Consider the following 20859-nt stretch of genomic DNA (forward strand, 5'->3'; position numbering starts at 1 on the left):
CAAAGATGTTTTTCATTTTCATGGGTATGAATACCTTCCTCTCACATTTGCTGGGCCCCTTTGTGCCCACAAGGAACGCACAATTTAGGGAGCAAGATTACAGACTCTCTCACTAATCTCTCATTTTAAATAATTGAATGGAGAATTATAAATACATCAAAAGGGGGTAGGCCTGAGTGTAAGTCCGCTGAGTATTAACTCAGGAGTGGAGGTTAGTCAACTCATAAAAGAATAGTAATAAAGATAATTCTTTCATTTAGTAGAGGCTTTTGAAAAACATGGATTATTTTTGTTTGTTTAGCTTGTCAGTCTTCTTTATAATGACAGAATGAGAGGCTAAAGGACACCAAAATAAAAAAAAAAATTCATCAGTTCAAGAAATCACATTAAAATGAAATGAGTTATTTTTTACATTGTAAGGTGTGAATATTTCAGTATTTTTTGCATTTAATTGCACTGTTTCAAATTATCTTATTTCAGACAGATGTGGACCAGATGTCTTCAAAATATTTGTTTTTTAATTTATAATTCAGAATTTTAACTTATTTTTTTATTTTACAGGGAAATAGTTATATATCAGCAATTGAATTTCTCATTTACCAACTAATTATGTAAAATAAATCTGTAAATTGATCAAACTGCTATATGAAATATGAAAATTATATCATTCAGGAAATCTCATGAAAAATGACATCTGCAACCCTAAATGTGTTAATTCACAATTCAGTCAATATTTTCAGTATCAAGAATTAAAACAAATGCATCTTCTGATTAACATTTTAAAATAGCATTTATAATTTTATGGAATTATAAGATCTTATAGAATTTGAGTTCTGTAACAACTTATTTTAAGCTCTGTTATCTCTTGATTTGATTTACTTAAAATAATAAAGAATGCAATGGTGAAATGTTGATCGTTTTTTAAAATGATGCATATTATATACATGTACCATTGGGAAGTTTTTGGATAGTTTTCATATATACTGTATACGCTGTGGGCAAGAACAAAGACTCAAAACAGTTTGAAAGTAAAGAATACACCATATGCTATCTTCAACCATATCAATCAAATAGCTGCTACCTAATCTGTAATATGTTCTTTTGGTCTGATTCTCTGGGAAGTACTTAGACGAAAAGAATGGAAACAATATAACATAATATATCTTAAAGAGAGAGTAAGACTATAGGGAAATCTAGCCACTCTGTTCTCTAAATTTTTCATTTTGAGTTCCAAAAATTTTGGCTACAGATCCTCAAGAGAATATTTATTCTAAATAGTTCCTGCTGTTTTGTTTGTTTGTTTGTTTGTTTTGTATTAAACTTAAAATAGATGCCGTTTGGGGTTGGGAGGAGGTTTAATCAGGGAGAAGCTGTAGTTCTGAAAAGATTCCAATATGTTTTCAGGGCAGCAGGTTTTATGAACCTGCACTTTCAGCATTTCCATACAAGATAAACGCATTCAATCCTACTGTATCCTTTCGATTTTTAAAAATGTTTTTATTCAATTTCTTTAAATGAAAAATAAAGCACTTCACCCATTTCTTCAGATATTTTTATAGGTGGACAAAAGCTTTCATATTCAACAGTCACTTTGCATAAGAACACAAAAGAGGTTTGTATGAATCCCTCTCTTGTTTAAACTATAATATATGGACGAATGTAAAGTGAGATTTTTCTTCCCCAAAATTATCCCTCAGGAAAAGAGGCGTTTTAAACTGAAGTCCTTCTAACATCTCTCATAATACTGGGCACTCTCTCAATTACTTTATTTCGAACAAAGCACTGTTTGGGGAAGTTGCATTAACCTGAAACAATGCCTACCGGTGACAGTTTTGGATGGTGGGAGCAGTCATTCACTCGATGGGACTGGCAAAAACAGAAGCAAAGGAATTTAATATCGACTCAGTAATTATTTTGAGAGACATCACCTAACAGTTCAAAGTGCTGGACATTGTTGAAAACAAGTATTTTAAAGATCACTAAAAAAAAAGTAACAGAATAAGTCGTTATTAGGGATTGTGAGTAGTAAGTAGGTTTTTATAGCTAAGGAAAAGATTTCCAGTGATGACAGTTTCCCAAGTCTTGCACCCCAAGCAGCTTAGACAGGGTTCCAGATGACAGGTGCTGGAAATATGCCAGCTTCCTGAAAAGATGGCACCCACCATACTGATGTCAAGAATGCACGGAAGGGGAATTTGGGCTAAAACTGCTTCATGAGATTTAGGGGTGGGAAAAGAGCAATACTTCTAAAATTATTTTACAGGATGTGCGCTTTGAAGTACTATTTATATCTAAATTAGTAGATCATATAAGTAGATACTCTATTTCATTTATGTCCCTCAAAGTTACATAATGAATTTTGCTAAACTTTTCTCTCAGTTTTCTCTTTAGAAAAATGAGAAATTTCCTCACATTCAGATGATCATTAGATGCTGTGCATACAATTTAGTATTAGGTATTAAGCCACAGCCATATATCAAGGCACGAATGACAGTCAAGGGCAGGGCTCAATATATTTCGATGGGTGAGGAACTCATTCCAAATATCCAAACGGTCATCCATGGAATCTATCCCAGCATCCACGATATTTATGAACCCATTTAGCAGAGTATATGAATCTGTCTTAAATTTCTTTCTAATAAATCTAATGTGAAGCTCTCATATTTATAATTTTAGCACAAAGCATTAAATATAGGGCGGAGGATTAAAATAACATAGTGAGTGCCCCTTTTTCCAATAGCTATGAAGATTTAAGCACACATTTAATAATACACTCAGTTCTCTATGTTAACCATACTTGTAGACTTACTGGGTCCTAAACATTCTTTTGCTCTATCCATTGCTAATAAGAAACTAAACTGAAATAATGTTTTAGAGGGCAATTTGGTAATATGCACAATAAGTCTGAAAGTGTATATGACTTTTGCCCCAGTAATTTAGAAAATTTAGAAAAGTTACCCTATCAAATAACGGAAGAGGTACACAGAAATTCAGCTAGAATCTGTTCATAACAGTATTGGGTTTATAATGGCAGCCATCTGGAAACAACTTAGAGGGATAATAAAGAAATACATTTGGATACATAGGCAATACCACACTGCATTAAAAATAATGCTATAGAGGGACTCCTGGTTGGCTTAGTCAGAGGAACGTGTGGTTCATGATTTCAGGGCTGTGAGTTCAAACTCCACATTATGTGCAGAGATTACTTAAAAATAAAATCTTAAAAAAAATAATGCTATCGAAGTATAGTTCTTGACATGGAAAAATACCCAAGAAATACTGTTAAGTAAAAGGTAAATGACAGACTAGTATTTACCATATGAACTGCTTTTATAAGACAAATGGGTGTGTGTACCTAGAAAAAAAGTCTGGGATGAAGTATACCGAAATGTTAACACGGGTTGTGTTAGGTTTCTTCTCACTCCCCGCACCCTCCATGTTTTCTATTATTTAATAAAGATTTTTAATAGAAATCACTTTTAATGCTTTTAAGGAACTACTCCCCCCCCCCAACATTCTGCCACAAAATTGTATTCATAAGGATTTTTGGCTGATGTACCATTTTCAGTATGTATAGTAGCATAATTCCTACTTTCTTCTGCCCCCTCTATATTTGATAGCTGCCCATCAGGCAAACTTGACTGATCTAAAAACATTCTTGAAGATGAGTCAAAGTCCAAGCCTCCCACAATCCCCTCACTCTTGAATAGGTAAGAATGAACAGTCTGGCTGGGAATGAGTTCCTCAGCAGCCCAACTATGGCAGAAGCGACCAGCACGGAAATATTTCAGGCTTACTGGAAGCAGCAGATATAGCAAGAACAGCTTTTATTCCCAAATATTATTCAGAACATTCGAAAAGCATAAACTGTTTCCATGTGTTTTTTCTTCCTATATCTGTTCTCTCTCTGTTGCCTTTCCCGTTTAGTTTTGTAGAGCTAAATTTCTTCTTATTCCTCATTTAACATTCGTTCAGTAAATATTTATTGAGGATTTCTAAGTTCTCCATACTTGTCACTTACACTAAACTGTTACCCTTTCCTATTTTCCCACATAACTTTATCCTTACGGAATGCAATCTCTTTGATATCGTTCCTTGCATTGCTTGGGCAGAAGCCTGGCTCTTTACCCATGCTATTGTTTCCCAGCAGCATGTCACGCTGGACTGAGAGCTCCATGAGGGAAGCATAAAGGATGACTAGTTTGTTCACTATAAGTACCCAGTGCCTTGCCAAGTAGTGGAAGACTTTACTTCTGTTTATCAGTATCTGGTTCTTCTCTCTTCTGGGCACAGAGAAGACTCCAGGTTTAATTCCTCCCAGTAGGGGAGGTCATAGAACTAGTTCTGGTCTGTGGGATGCAAGCTGACCGATTTGTGTTACCTGCAGGGAGAAGTATCTAAGAGTAGTTCTGAATAACACTTTCTTGGGTGCAAAAATCCTTGTGGAGAGCTTGTGTTATGACTTAGGTTATAAAGGGAGACAGTCTGGACTGCTACGTGGAGGCAAGGCCACCTAACCATGCAGCAGACTTTGAGTTAGTGAGGTAAATAAACTGTTGTTGTGTTAAGCAGCTGACATGGGGGAGGGATGTTCATCACTGCAGCATAATGTGACCTATACTGACTAATACATTATCTGTGGCATAAAATGAGCTGCTCAAAAAAATGAGTTGAATAAATGAAGGTATGGAAAAAATGATTTACATCCGTAGAGCTCCTGCTATATGTTGATGATTCCAAGCCAGGCACCAGATCATAAATATTCTTCCTCTTAAGATCACACAGAAGAGGTTGAATCTGCATTTGAAATTATGTCTCTGCATTTGAAAGTCATCTTCTTTTTTCTATACAATCTTTGATTTTTTTCTTTCTTTCTTCCTACACATAATAAGAAGAGAAAGAGTTGGCACCGTCAGTCCATGGTTTTGTTTCCAGACCAGCAAGGCCTGGACATTCCTTATATTCTTGTGACTTGAGGTTAAAACCCACTGGACAAGAGATGGCAATAAGAATATGTGCAAGTAATAAAAATTATGATCGCTCTAACACCATGGTTTCAAATTTCTTTCCCTTTCTGATATGCTAACCTCCATCTTTATTTCTTTGTCATGGAGTACTGCTTTACTTCCAAATTCAGTGATGTGTTCCTTGTTCACAACCCTAAAGCTTCCATTTATTACCCTGTGTTAATTGTTACAATCATTTACTTCTCTACTCTCCTTTCTAAGGCCAATAATGCTTCTCTCTCCTCTACAGACCCAACATAGCAATAATCAGTTCTGGTTTCCCTCCACATTTGTGGTTTCTGCATCTTAAATGCTCCTTCGCATGGAATTCAACCAATAGTTCTAGCCACCGACTACTTGACTTCTGTCTCTGTCTCTCTTGGATACTACTAGTGCCCCTCTTTCTCTCATTCTACCAGACCTCCCCACCAATATTTACTTATGGCTGACCAAGACCAAGACTCTCCATTGTGGCTTTCTCTGAAGATGGTTCATGCTGCATTCTGCCCTTCAACTCTACTTTTAGAGAAAGAGTGAAAGATGCAGTTCAGAGAAAAGTGTCTCTGCCACTGACCCGCAATATGGTTACAGCTATATCACATAACCACTTATAGCCTCACTTGCTTCATCCTTAAAATGGGATAACAGTAATATCCACATTAAAAAAGTCAGTTGTTAGGAATGAAAAAATACCTGGCACCCTGGGGAGCGACAATAAACTTTCATTCTCTTCATCTTTGGGATTGGTAGTATTCTATTTATTTTTTGAAAATTAAAAAAAAAGATTTTATTTCTTTATTTGAAAGAGAGAATGAGAGAGAGAGCAAGAGAGGGGATAGGGTCAGAGAGAGAAGCAGACTCCCTGCTGAGCAGGGAGCCCGATGTGGGACTTGATCCTGGCACTCCAGGATGATGACCCGAGCCAAAGGCAGTCACTTAACCAACTGAGCCACCCAGGCTCCCCAAGGTATTAATAGTATTTTAATATTTTAGAAATGTTAATCAGTTTATTCCAGCTCCTCTCCTCCCCAATATACATACTCAAGATGCTAAGATATTTTATGTCCACTGCTTTGGGGAAGGCATGGGCCAGGCATGGGGGCCTCCAAACCCCACCAAGAAAGGGGACAATCTTCTTGTTTGATTACAGGGGCAACAATCCATGTAGAAATAAATGGTAAGGACTTCAGACAGGTACAAGTATTTAAGCAAAATGCCGCATGAGTGCAGCACACACCCTTCCACCCTGTGCTGCCGTTTCACCACCAGACAAGAAATGTGAAGGAACTTTGAGAGTCCCAGAAGCCATGCAGCACACTTCCTGGGTCAGAACCTTGTGGGAGAAGCACAACTTGAGAGTGAATGTCTGAGCGAGTCTATCTAGACAGACAGTAATGGGGACATGCCTGAGAGATTCCTGAGCTATGGTAGGCGTAACAGTGGAACCATGGTTTCTGAGCATGTCATGGAAGAATCACAGAGCTGCTGGCAGACAGACAGAAGCAAGGGATCCCTCAGCAGTGGCCTGTGAGGAATGAGGACCAGGGAAATGGAAGACAGGATCTTGAACTACTTGAGCTTTCTGTCACCATATTGAAAAGGGCCATTGCACAGAAATTAAGTTATAGAAAAATAAAATTCTAATTTATGCATATCAGGGTTTCATGCCATCTGCACATTCATATTCTCATCTTTCCTTTTAATAGCAGAGGGAAAGATGTCTGCCTTTCAAAATTCAAAGTCTATTAGAGCTCCAGATCTTCTATCTTGCTTCTTTTTGAGAGACCTGTGTTCTTATATTCCGTTTCCTTTCAGAAACCTGTGATCTTATTCCCTACTCTACAATTTCTTCATTTGTGTCTTTGGCATTTTTAAGGTACCCCTTTTACCTGATAACATTTATTGATAATAAGTGTTACAATAGTGGGCTATTTTTAGGTGACTTTTCACAGATCATCTCAACTTAGAACATGAGCTATGTCTGTCTTTTCTCCTTCCTGTGTTTTCCTTACAACTTCGCTCCTATTCCCACATTCTCTTGGAGGAAAGTGTTCTCTAACAATACCAATTCCCCAATTCCCACCCTTGCCCCATTCATTCTCATGCTCCTTACATTTTAAGTTTGACACCACTGACCATACTCTGCCTTCTTAGAAATGATCCCTTGCTTGTTTTCCAAATAGTGTACTTAGACTACAACCCAATGACCTTCTCCCCAATCAAATCTTCCCATTCATTCCATCCAGATGGTCACCCAGTGAAAAGAAATCATTTTTTTCCCATTAGGTACCACAACATGATTACCTTTTAAATCTCCCTATTGCTAAAAGCTTAGAGCCTGCAGGTTGTTTCTCTTCAACAATGATTTCCTCTCTCCCTGGATATTGTATACAATAATTTCATTCAGCCATCTAATTTATCAATAAGCTCTCCTTCTCTGCAACTATGGCCAGCCAGCCTGCAGATACCCATGCCTCAAAGAACTGGCAGGCCATGAAGAACCTTAATTAAGATGAATTAGGTCTTCCCCATTCTTGGATGTTACTTAAGTGGCATCCACTATTACACATACTTTTAAATCATCATAATGTACATAATTACTTCCTCTCGGACCTGGGAGGTTCTATGGAACTAAACTCTTTCCCCGATTCATTACTAAGTCTTTCTATTTCCCTCTGTGATAAAGTTGCTCCTTGTCAAATGCGATGACTGGGGCTGTAATTTGAAACCGACTAATCATTTATACTTTCTTTTGAATTATAACATTTCTAAGAGATATGTAGAAATGCATTCAAAACTATTGCTAGTTATCCTAGAGCTACTCCAGCATTCCCCCTTCTATAGTTAGAAACTTCTTGCAGGGTTCAGTCTAGGAAACCCTGACATCCCTGAGAATTGTTTCTACCTCTCATATAGGAAGATGCATGATTCTTGTTTCCTATTTTACCCTGTTGGGAAGCTTACAGTCAGATTTTCAAGTGCTCAATCTCAACATCTAGGAGATTTTAATAATAGGACTGAAACGTATAATAAAGTAAGTAAAAAAATAAAATAAAACAACACCTCATTGGAAAGGCTCAATAGTAGAAAAAGTATTGCAAGGAATAGAATCAATGATCTTGACACAAACAGAATTTACCCAAGGTGAATTTTTTTTTTAAAGATTTTATTTATTTATTTGACAGACAGAGATCACAAGTAGGCAGAGAGGCAGGCAGAGAGAGGAGGAAGCAGGGTCTCCGCGGAGCAGAGAGCCCGATGCGTGGCTCGATCCCAGGACCCTGGGATCATGACCTGAGCTGAAGGCAGAGGCTTTAACCCACTGAGCCACCCAGGCACCCCTAGACCAAAAATTTTTAAATTAACATAATAACTGAACATCAGGGACCTCTGGGATAAGAAAAGCTCCAACATTTGTACCATCAGAATTCCAAGAGGGGATTCTGTATTATTTCTCACAACTGCATGTGAATCTACAAATTTTTTTTTAAGATTTTATTTATTTATTTGACAGAAAGAGAGAAAGCACAGGCAGGGGGAGCAGCAGAGGGAGAAGGAGAAGCAGACTCCCTGCTGAGAAGAGAGCCTGATGCGGGGCTGGATTCCAGGACTCTGGGATCATGACCTGAGCTGAAGGCAGATGCTCAACTGACTAAGCCACCCAGGTGCCCCTATAATTACTTTAATACACATTTTAACTGTAAAAAAAAAATGCCCACTGTAATAAAATACAAATAATTCAGAAATATATGAAGTCGGAAAGCCCCTATTCCTTACTCTTCCTGACTGTACTCCTCAGATATTAACCACTACTAACAGTTCTTTGGTGTGCAGCGATCGACTTCTTTCTAGGCATATGCAAACATATATTTTGTGTGAATGTAGTTTTATATACATCTTCCTCATTTTATAAATATGAGGTCACTTCCCAATGTCACTAAATGCATAATAGACATCTATTTCCATCAACACATATAGATATTCCACTTTAAAATGGTTACCTAATATTTCAAAATTTTAAGGAAATTCTCCTCCTAATGGACAATTTAAGTTTTTTCCCGTTTTTTGATGTTTCAAATAATACTACAAGTGACATCTAGTGCTTTTTGTAACATTCAAATTTCTCTGTTGTAGAATCCTTAATTCTTTCTTATTTTTCCTCCCGTCCTACATTGTTCACTCTACTTTTGGAACTATCCTACTTTCAAAGTTTTACCTGCTTTACCTTCTGCTATGCTTTAAGTTCCATGAGGGCAGAACTTATGCCTTTGTTTAGCCAGTACTCCCCATGTTTAGAACAAGGCCCGGTGTACAGTTTAAAAAGTTAATGGGCACCAGGGTGTCTCAGTCAGTTAAGCATCTGCCTTCGGCTCAGGTTATAATCTGGGGATCCTGAGATCGAGTCCCGCATCAGGATCCCCGCTCAGCGGGGAGTCTGCTTCTCCCCCCCTCTCTCTGTTGCTCTGTCAAACAAATTAAAAAAAAAACCTTAAAAAAAAAAAAGTTACTACTGTGAACCAACTCTAAATCTAGATCACCTCTTCTGAATCTAATCCTCTTATTCCCATTTACTGTAAGTGATGATCTTACTACTTCTATAATCAGGTGGATATTTAGAATCTTCACTTGGCCCTTCCAATGACAACTCATGTACAATACTTAAAAGCTACACCGATGCCCTGTCAAGCACAGCACTAATGACCAAGCTCCTTTCTCGTATCACCATGTCCTTATTCTCCCGCTATTCCAGGATCTCAAGCCCAACACATTTTTGAACACAAGGAGGCTGTTTCCAAACTTGCCAACATTCCGATTTCTCCACCGACCATTTACTCCTGCTCTCCCCGCAAAGAAGCACTGGTGTTCATATTCACTTTCACCCTCTCCCTCTCTCCCTGCTCTTTACAATCCACAGCTCTTGGGCCTACGACTCTTGAATCTGGAACCCTGCTCTCGCCACTTCTCTGCCACTCCTTGTCTGTTGTCTCTCTTGTTGACTTTAAATTTATTGTTACTAGTACCCATCCCTGCAAGATGCCATCTCAGTCTGAATCAGTCTGGTACTGACATTCATATGCTACTGATGATTTCAGGAATGTGTTTTTTAACATTATTTCATAATTATTTGTATGCTGTCCCCTTATAATGAGCCTGGAAATCCCATAACATCAGAGAAACTCTTTGACTCAGAAGTTGGCGAGCACTCAAAATATGACTTTGAAATGAATGAATGATGGTTGTGTCATGCCTGAATAGAGACAGTTATATTTTTAAAACTATGGTAGGATAGGTCTATGAAATGACATGAAGGATCAAGTTTTTTTTTTTTTTTAATGGAGAATTAAACATGGTCTGCATTATTAGATGTCTTTCATCGAAATGGATTTCAATTCTTAATAACAGGTTTTCATATTCAGTTGTGGACATTTTGTCACATCTAGAAATGACAAGGTCTTCAATCATATGGCAAAGAATCTTAACTTGAAGAGAAAAATCCACTCCAAAGCCTCACTCTGATTTTAAAAATGTTAAAATAGAAATGGACAGAGTAATTAATAAGAAATCCATCCAATGGGGAGAAAAATGCAAAAATTCTGTCCATTTCACATACTATGTCTTGTTTCTAGACCCAAAGAAGACTGCAGTGTTTTTTGGCGACACAGAGATCCCCTAGAAGAGACAGTCTCCCTTACTCAGCAGCGACTGCTAAGCACACCAGATTGTCATGGCAATGACTGTGGGAAAGGAGGAACACAATATGGAATGTCTGTTCTAGAAAGACCTGCTCAAAATGATGTGTTCTTGTTGCTACATATGTTGCATTTTTTTTTCATTTTATAAACAGGATTAATTATGTATCTCCTCCGTTTCCCTACATTCTTATAAATGGAATTAATGTGTCATACTACGTGGTCCCTTTTATAATACCATAAAAGAAAAAAGTTCAGCCCCTTGTTACTCTAGTCTTTTATTGCTTATATAAAAGTTATTAAGAACTGCCCACAGTAGGTACCAAAGGTATCCTAATTATTCATATGGAAATAGAATAAGAAATTCTGAATATTATAATATTATATGCTATAAATTAACTATATTGCTCAAGAAGTGCTCCAGACTGGGAAGTCTCATGAACTAAAGTCTTAATTAATTAAATATACTTATGGTTAGTGGATATCAGAACAAATTATTTCTGGTAAAGAATAGATAATAAAAATAGTCAGGTATGGTATATAGTGTATTTGGTGAAAGATCATTTTGACTGGAGTGCCTTGTAAGTGTAGGTAAACCCGAAAGGAAGAGAAAAAGATGTTCCTTGAAAGCTAATAATAACCAATTCATTTATGACTATTGTTCTAACGATGAGTTTAATCAGAATAAATGAAGAAAAAGTTTATATGAGCAATGTAGCCTAGTGGAAAGTGGGCTAAAATCTGAGTTCTGATATTCAATAGCTGTAATCCAGGGCAAGGAACCAAACCACTCAGAGATTTAACTTCTTCATCTGTAACAGTCTGGCTAATAATGCTCACTTCAAAGGGCTGTTGAGGGGATTAAGTGAGATGATCTGTGTGAAACAATTTATAAAGCCTAGCAAACAGAAAATACACAATAAGGATGGTGGTTATTATTATTGTTGTTATAATGATTATTATAATCATCATTGTTTTATCCTTCATTTATAGAACTGGGAATTTAAGAATATTCTAATCAGTTTTTTTAAAAGATTTATTTATTTATTTTAGAGAGACAGCAGGAGTGAGCGAGAGTGGGCGAGCCAGGGGAGAGGCAGAGGGAGGAGAAAGAATCTGGAGCAGACTCCCTGATGAGCTTGGAGTCTAACATGGGGCTCGATCCCCCAAACCTGAGATAATGACCTGAGCTGAAACCAAGAGTCCGAAGCTCAACGACTGAGCCACTCAGGCAGCCATCCAATGAGTTTACCAGCCATCGTAAGTGGGGGGGTAAAGTTTGCTACACTTTTTCCTCAGTTATTGATAGTAAGTGGAATGTACCATTGTCAAGCTTCCAATGTTTACCTTGATAATTATACCCGGAGGCAGCTTATGAGTTAACTATGTTACCCATGCAAACTATACTGTATAGTGGGCATTCAATAAACGGCAATCATTATTTACAACATAGAGTTACAAATACGATTTAAAGTAAAATTTCCATTTGTGTAAAAAGACACATATCTACAACTGAAATTTCCTCCTCAGGATTGTATCCCTCATCTTGTCAAGGGTCACCTTTAATCCAGTCATCCAAGCCGCAATGAACCCAGTCACCCTCACAACAGCGCTCAGTCCCTGAACCAACTCCTCATTCTCATTCTCATCATTGTCTTTCCTTTCTTGACATAGTTCACACGCTCATCATTCCTTCCTAGGACCATTACAGCGTCATTACCAAATCACTTTCTTAATGATAATTACAGCTGAAATCGGGAGAGTAAACTGTCATCTCTCTTCATCTCTCTTCCCCTCTTAGAAATTACCTAAAAGCAACAAGAAGAACTCGCGACGGAGGGCAAACGTGATCTTCCACAACAATAAGACACCAAAAACCCTGAAACACGCAATAGATGGAAAAGCTGTCCAAAAGCAGGCAGACAGGTGGAAGTGGGTGGAGGAGACCCTTGGATTCTCAGAGAGAGCTGGTACAAGGCGCTTCTCCACAGAGAAGAGTGGGCCTGGAGTGCAACGCCAAACAGTTCTCCTTCAGCACAAACATTAACAGGGTCTGCGGGCTGCCGGTGCTAGAATGTCTCTGTGCCAGGTCTAGTCTCAAGAAGCAGAGAATAAAGTGCTAAGTAAGAGATCAGACGGAGAAGGTATTTTTGCAAGAAGAAGTCTGTTTGATAATCATCTTGTCTGGGAGGATTACAGAAGTACATTGGCTGGTATATGAAATAATTTTTTTCTGACTACATATTTCATCCACTTTCATGGATTAGAATGGCACTGGAAGTGGAATTTCCCATGCAATATCCCAAAAAAAGGGTGACCTTTTAAAAAGGTAAACATTAAAAAAAATCGTTCCTTCTGTTTTAGAGTCAAATTTTATGGAAATCTCTCTCTCTCTTTTTTTTTAATGGAAACAGTCTCACACTTTCTAAATGAGAAATTACCCAAACGATTCACTATTATGTGTCACTCAGTTATGACACTATTTTCATTAGGAAAAAAGTCTGTCCATATTCTAGAGAGCAGTGTGTACTCAAGGAGCAGAATTAAATAATTAACTTTTCATTTTATTGCATAGAATTTTTTCAATATTTATTCCTGTTTTGCCTTATATTCTTATACTTTTAATACTTCTCAAGTTATTTAAACTGAAAAGTTAATATAAATAGTATATTTTAGATTTGCTAAATATTACAATGAGTTACAATTTTACCCATTTAAGTCAAAGAAAGAAATTAGTGGTTTAATAACTTTGTTGCACTCATAGGACAGATACATACTAAATGCCTCTTACTGTTTTCATCTGGAAAATGGGTTCGCAGTATACAACCCACCCAGGAGAAGTTATAAAGGGTTCTTTTCTTTACTTGAGTATCAATTACCTTGGGAAGCATGCCAGGCATACCAGTTTTATATTCAAAATGATCTATAACAAAACACCATGGTATGGCTCTAGGACTACTTAATTGGTATTACTTTCTTATAGTGAATTATTTAAAGTATAAACACTCAAAACAACAATAAAATCCCTTATCTAGTATAGGTTTTTGGCCTTGAGACGAATCCCCTTGTCTGGAGTCCATAGTGTATTCCCTGAAGGAGAACTGAGCACCTCTGCACGCCAGGCAGAACTTGTACGAGGCACTGGGGTTCAAGCATGTTTAACGAGAACAGGAGACCCAACCCTCGAGGAATCTAGATTCTAGTCAAGGACAGAGGCTGGTGTCCCCGTGCTATCATTTTAGGGACAAGAAGGAAAATCCACTGTGTACAAATCTCATCTGTGACTATTAAGAATGCCCGAGACTCCTTAAAGCCAGAGCCTTCTATATCTTAGCAGTATAGTTTTAGTGAGGTGCTGTGGTCATAGTAAATAAGCACCCTTGGGGAGTGAACCCATTAAAACACTAGCAAGGATTTATGTGTTAGTGTGATTTAAACTTAAATCACATGTGTGATTTAATACATGTGATTTATATAATACATGTGATCATAATGATTAATGATTAATAATACATGTGATTTAATACATGTGTGTATCTTGTATTCTTCTGGGATTAATATATTGAGACGGATCACTAAGAGAATGTAAGTTCAGAGGGGTAAAATAGGAAGGTCAAGAAGGTAAGATTTTGAGATGGGGAGAGCGCACAGGGAGGGTAAGACCTGTGTGAAACATCAAACATAAGAGCGTTTTGGGTGTCTGGGCAACAGCTGAAAGGCTCCTGCTGGGAGGAGGGCAAACCACACAGCACTGAGACAGGGCGGTGCCTACGCGGAAAAACTTTGCATTTTAGCTGGAGGCCGGCTCTCCAAGTAAGGATTAGGTGGGCAACAAGCTTTTAATTTGCCCTCCAGCTCAGCAGTTCCAAGCTCTGGCACAAGAGAAGACCAGAGTTTTCTACTTGCTCAGGTAGGACTGGGGACATCGAGTTGCCACCCGCCCTGATGGCCGCTCCAACTTAGCCCCAGTCCAGGCGCAGCCCCAGACGCAAGGGTGGACGCCCACCAGACCCTTCACCTCGGGTTTGGAGTTACTAATGGAACTAGGAAGGAAAGCACTATTATCAGGTCTGGTGGAGTCTTTCTGGGCTCCCAGAGTACGGGTTCACATTCAGTTTCGCTGGGTGTTCTTTCTTGCAACATATGTGGCTCAGGAGCTGAGGAGGAATGTGTCTAATGGAATCCGCTTTCAATTATCCTCACTTCCTCAGTGAAGCGTTGCCGGACTTTTCCAGGCAGAATAAGTTGCTTCCTCTTTTGGGTTTTCACTTATTATGCTGTACTGCAATTATCTGGGAGCTCTCTGTGGCAGGGGTCTCAAAAGAAGCCCTATCAATACATGTGTAGAAGGATAATATTTGAAGTATTAATCAATGTGCTTAATGGGTTTCCTCCCTGGATATTTTCCACTTTGCAAATCTACTCTGCCGCCACCCCCCTGCCTTGGGAGTGAAGATATTCTATAATCTTTGCCCTTAAAGTAAGGTTATTAAACAGAAATGCAAAGAGAAGACAAATAAATAGTTAACTCTTGACTTTTATGTTAAAATTCTGACACTGAAGTCTAAACAACATTCTGGAGACAAATGCTAAGTAGGTTTTTCTCAACACTCTCCCTACCCATCTCCCCCACTGTTTCTCCCACTCCCTCCCCAAAAATCTGTGGGCTGAAGGAGACAAGTTTGAAAGGATAGAGATACTCTTGAGTGGATGTCCAAGGCTGAAAATGGGGAGAACTTGGGAGGCAGAGAGCTGGTTGGAGGGGAGAGTGACTTTGATCTTGTGCTTTTTCTTCTAGAACCCAGAGAGGCAGCAGCTTTGCGACAGCTTTGTGGCAAGCATGGCAAGGGACCGACTGAGAAGACAGACTACCTAGATCAGGGAGGACTGAAAGCACGTTTGCTGAGTTTTCTGAGGTCCACAGGTGACATGGGAGAGCAACCATATTTTCCACAGGCTGTTAGTAAGATACAGAAGTTACCTGACAGAGCCAGCCAGCATGCTGCAGGTGGCACTGTGTCATGCCGAGAGGCCCTGCAGTGCACCTGGCATGAACAGTGCTGTGTGTGGGCAGATGGGAGCTTACCCCAGTAGACACCCATTCTGTGAGTGGATCACCAAGAACCAGACAGGACAGTATTCTTTTCAGAGGGTGCCAATGTGGCCATGTGCCAAGTGAGACTAAACCGTCTTCTCTGATGCTACTAAGCATCCTTAGAATTTAAGTGCTTCTCAAAGGAAAAAAAATAGGGAGAACCTAAGATTTACTGAATTATCATGAATTCACTGAGAGAATCCTGAGGTAACTGAGTTGAGTTATAAAGAAACAAAGATTAATAAGAACAGCAAAGACATATATATGTGTATAGTGCTAATATGGATGCATGGATCAGGAACTATTCTAAGACCACTGGATAGCTTAAATAATTTCATCCTCACAGCAATTGTGTGGGTAAGTACCATTCTTCTCCTTAATTTAGGTGAAGAAACTGAAACTTAGTGAGATTAAGCAACCTGCCCATGTTGCCCCAGTGGCCCAGCGGTAAGGGGCAGACCGGGGATTCAAACCAGGCAGTCTGGCTGTAGTCTGGGCTCAGACATTACAATCTGGCATATGTGGATACTGGGGTTGCCAACTTCCTTGCCTCATGTAAATATGTGTTGAATGTGTGAATAAATGAATGAGTGATGATTACATCTTGGATTCTTTGTACTTGGTACTATAGTTCAAGTTCATTTAACATGGTTCTTATGCTAAATTACAAATATAAGTTCTTTCATGTAAAAGGGCAACATTATTCTAATAAGTTTTTGAATAAATGCCTTGCACATAAACATCACGTCAAGGAATGAATATGGCTTGCTGTCACTGTTCCTTTACTTAACACATTCCAGCTGACTCATCCTTCCCCAGCCCAAATCAGATTTTGAGATATTTTGTTTTATTCTTCCTTACCTCTTATTTATTTCTTCTACTATAATTACCCCTTTTTCAGTCTTAGTGCTTTTTTAATCCTTACCTATCTAAATAATCCACATGTTAAGACCTCCCAGTTTCTAAAAGCTACTATCTTACATGAAGAATTCTTTTTTTTTTTTTTTTAAGATTTTATTTATTTATTTGACACAGAGAGAGAGATCACAAGTAGGCAGAGCAGCAGGCAGAGACAGAGGGGAAGCAGGCTCCCTGCCGAGTAGAGAGCCAGGTGTGGGGCTCGATCCCAGGACCCTGAGATCACGACCTGAGCCGAAGGCAGAGGCTTTAACCCACTGAGCCACCCAGGCGCCCCGTACATAAAGAATTCTTAACATTTTATGATGGATTCCTTAATGTAATAAAAATCTATTCACAAAACCAACTATTTGGTAGTAATTAGAAGGCTAAAATACCAAAAAGTTGAACCATATAAAGCTTAGTTTTATTTAAATTCCGAAGAAGTACATGCAAAATAAACAGAGCCCAGAGGAGAGAGGTTTACACAAAACAGAAGCAGACAGGCCTGGGAAGGGCCCCTCCCAAAATCATACCTCATCCAGTTATCAGCTCTCCATCACCGTGTCAGAGAAAGCAAGAGTTGGTCCTTTGAGGATAGCTGATGATTTATACAGATATGGAAGAGGAAGGAAAGCACTGGAGGTAGGGAATAACATGGCAAGAGCACCGAGTTTGGAAAAGAAAATCAAGGTAACCAAACCCTCCAATTCTTGCAGATGCATGCGCACACAGAGGTAGGTATGTTTGTCTGTCTTTCAAACACTGGACTGAGATTTGAACAGAAAGGTGAAATGAGCTGTACTGCACGTTTTGCAATCAGGAAGACCTGAGTAGGGCTGCCGGCCCTATATGGAGTGCTGGAACCCTCCAGTTTCCCACAGTTCCCAGCTAGATGTTTCATTCATTAATGTACCAGCCTGATCCCTGTATGGTTGTGAATTTATGATTCTGGAACAGTGGTTCTCAATCCTGTATGTCGTAGATTTTAGGGAACTTTTAAAAGCTCTACTCCCTTGGCTCCATCTTACAGCAACTGAATCAGAATCTTTCAGAGTTGGGCTCACACTTAGGTGTTTCCTGACATACAGCAGGGTTGTGCACCACTGTCCTATGAGGTCTTAAGTGCTAGATAAAGACAATTCTGTTTCTATGGTTTTTCTTGCAGATTCATAGTTCTCAGTCCACCTGACATTAGAGTTGACTGGGATGACACAAGGGCTCAACTCTCAGCAATTCTGGTTTAACTGGGATAAGGAGGATAGGCATTCTTAATTTAAAATAAGAAACCAAAATCTCATTTTAATGGACAGTCACATTGAGATGATTGATAAGGAGAGAGAAAGCCACAGGACTCTGAACAAAAAATAACATGAAGAAGGTACTGGGTATCAACCCAAGATATGAACTAGAAGGTGCTAAGGTCAGAGAAGAGAAATGAGGGGGTGATTACAGTAGTCTAGGTTTACCTTTACAAGGACGAGAACCAGGGGCATGGGGCCAGAGTACGATGGAATGAAAAGAATCCACTGGAGAGATGTAAAGATATATGTTATTGGTACAGATTAAGAAAATTCTCCTGCAACTTCCTCAGCTCGCATTGGCCCTCAAACAACTCCGAAACTCCTCAGTGGTCTAACGAACCAACAAACAAGAAAACAAACAATCTGAACTGAGAATTTAAGTTTCAAGTAGCGCTGGGCTGTTAGCTCCCTTAACACCTGATCCAGGCAAATGCACATTCCCTCTGCAGAAACCCAGATACAACTCAGGCAATTCTCAGAGAATTCCCCTTGATAAAGTTCCAAAAAATATGGACTCATGGTGAAAAATAAAAAAGCACACAGGAAACAAGACACCAAGCACAAAGAGAAAAAAGACAGTAGGTCCACAAAGGTTTCAGTTACTGGAATTATCAAACATGGATTATGACAGTGTTCAAAGTGTTTAAGGAAATAAGAGACTATATGAAGAACACAGGATGATTAAAACTGACCAGGTGGTTTTGAAAGAGTAACAACAAGAAGCTTGAAAGATGAAAAATATGATTGGAATTAAGAGAGAATTAGTAAACTCAAAGATAAACCCAAGTACAAAGATATGGAAAATATGAAAGGCAGGTTAAGAAACAGGCGATGGCTAGAAAGATGAAGACCCAGAACACTAAGAGGAGAGAATGAGACAGAGGCAATATCTGTAGATACGAATGAATGTTTTGCAAAAGCGAGGAAAGGCACAAATACAAAGATTTAAGAAATCTCACAAAACCCAAATAAGATTACAAAGAGAAATCCATTCCTACATATATCATGTGAAAGTGAGGCACACCAAAGACAAAGAAAAGGTCTATAAGGTAGCTAGAGAGAAAAGTTGGATAACATAATGTCTCAGTAGCAAAATAAAGCTGAGAGAATGGAATCTCAACCCAGAGCTGTATACTCAGAAAAAATATCCTCAAAGAATAATAGATAAATGAAAGATATTTTCAGACAAACTTGCCACCAACAATCTCTCACTAAAAGCAATTTTTGAGGATATTCTTTTGGGCACAAGGAAAGGTCTAATGTGCAAGAGGGGAGAATAAGCAAAGAAAGAGGTGACTTTGGGATAAGTCTGTTATTAAAACCACCAGGGTAATCACTTTAAAGAAAGCAAAATAGGCATAAATTCCAAACCAGTAGATAGAAAGATGGGAAGAACGAAATATCAAGAAAGGCAGTTACTTATATGTGGTAGACTTGTGCTATGAGCTTTAAAAACTTCTAATTTGTTCTTTTCAGTATTGCTTAAAGCATTTCTAATGAATGTGCCATATATTTACCAAAAGTTACACATCATTCTGCCTTTCCATTTCTCCTCAGGTAAATTTTACTTGATCAGTCTGTTGGAAGCGCCAAGTAGGCAAGGACTGTGTGTGTGAATTTTTCCTTACTACTGTATCCTCAAGTCTTAATTCACTACCTGGCATGTAATATTATGCTCAAAAAGTAGCAAGTGAACAGATGAATGGATAAATGAATAAAAGAATGAATGACATCATAATGACTGCATATGCAGTTTATGTTCGGTTGACTAATCCCCACCCCTTCCCCAAAGATCTCTACATCCTAATCCTTAGAAGTTATTAGTGTTACCTTATGTGGCAAAAAAGAACTATGCAGATGTGGTTAAGAATCTTGAGATTGGGAGATTATTCTGGAGTATCTGGTTGGGCACTAAATGCATCACTTGTATCCATCTTTATAAGAAGGAGACAAAGGGGGATTTGATGCAGACAGAAGGGGAAGCAACGGGACCCCAGAGGAAGAGGATGGAGTGAGGCAGCCACAATCGGAAAGTTGCTGGCCACTGTCAGGAGCTGGAAAAGGTAAGGAACGGTTTCTTCTCTAGATCTTCTGGAGGCAGTGAGGCCCTACTGACATCTTGATTTTAGCCAGGTGATAACCGATTTTGGACTTCTGGCTCCCACAACAGTGAGAGAAAAAATTTCTACTGTTCTAAGCTGTCAAGTATGTGATATGTTGTTATAGGAGCCACAGGAAGCTAACAGAGTAATGTGAAGAGAAATCAAACAAGATAATCATTTGCAGCCCGGGGGAGGGGGAGTTAGCGTGTTACTCATAAATAGGAGTTCAGTGGGAAAAAGAAGGAGTCTGAATTAGACAAGTTATATTTTTGAAAAAGGCAGAGACACTAAGAATATATGCAGGCATTATAAACCTGTCTCCCTTCCGGGACTGGGGGGTCCCTGAAGAGCAGAGAATTACGCCTTTCTTCTTTGAATTTCTAGTAGCTACCTATCATATAGCCATTTGGTACATGTTTGGAATAAGAGGCCTAGTGAGATCATAGCATTTTTGATGAAGACACTTAAAAGAATACCCAACATTAGGTTTATGAATAAGGAGGAGATTTTAAATATCCAGACTACATTTCATTCCAGTTACAGTGGATAATCAAGAGTTGCCTGTATTTAGTACTTAGAATAGTGCCCAGCTTTAGAAGAAGCTCAGTAACATCTGGAAATGAAAGAATGAAATGAACGAATGAATCTAAGAAGGAAGAGTTATTAGATGGTGTCCTTAAAAGCGATGTTTGTTTCTTAAAAAAGTAAACATAAATTTATGAAACAACTCAGCAATTCTACTCCTAGGTATTCACCCAAGAG

General features: G+C 38.6%; 1 protein-coding gene across 3 annotated transcripts in view; it reads right to left on the reverse strand.

Moving 5' to 3' along the window:
* Positions 1 to 20859, reverse strand: part of GTDC1 (glycosyltransferase like domain containing 1) — a 391982-nt gene that overhangs the window by 28207 nt on the left and 342916 nt on the right. The window lies entirely within an intron of this gene.

This window comes from Martes martes (genome assembly GCF_963455335.1).
Source record: "Martes martes genome assembly, chromosome: 3".
Classification (NCBI taxonomy): Eukaryota; Metazoa; Chordata; class Mammalia; order Carnivora; family Mustelidae; genus Martes; species Martes martes.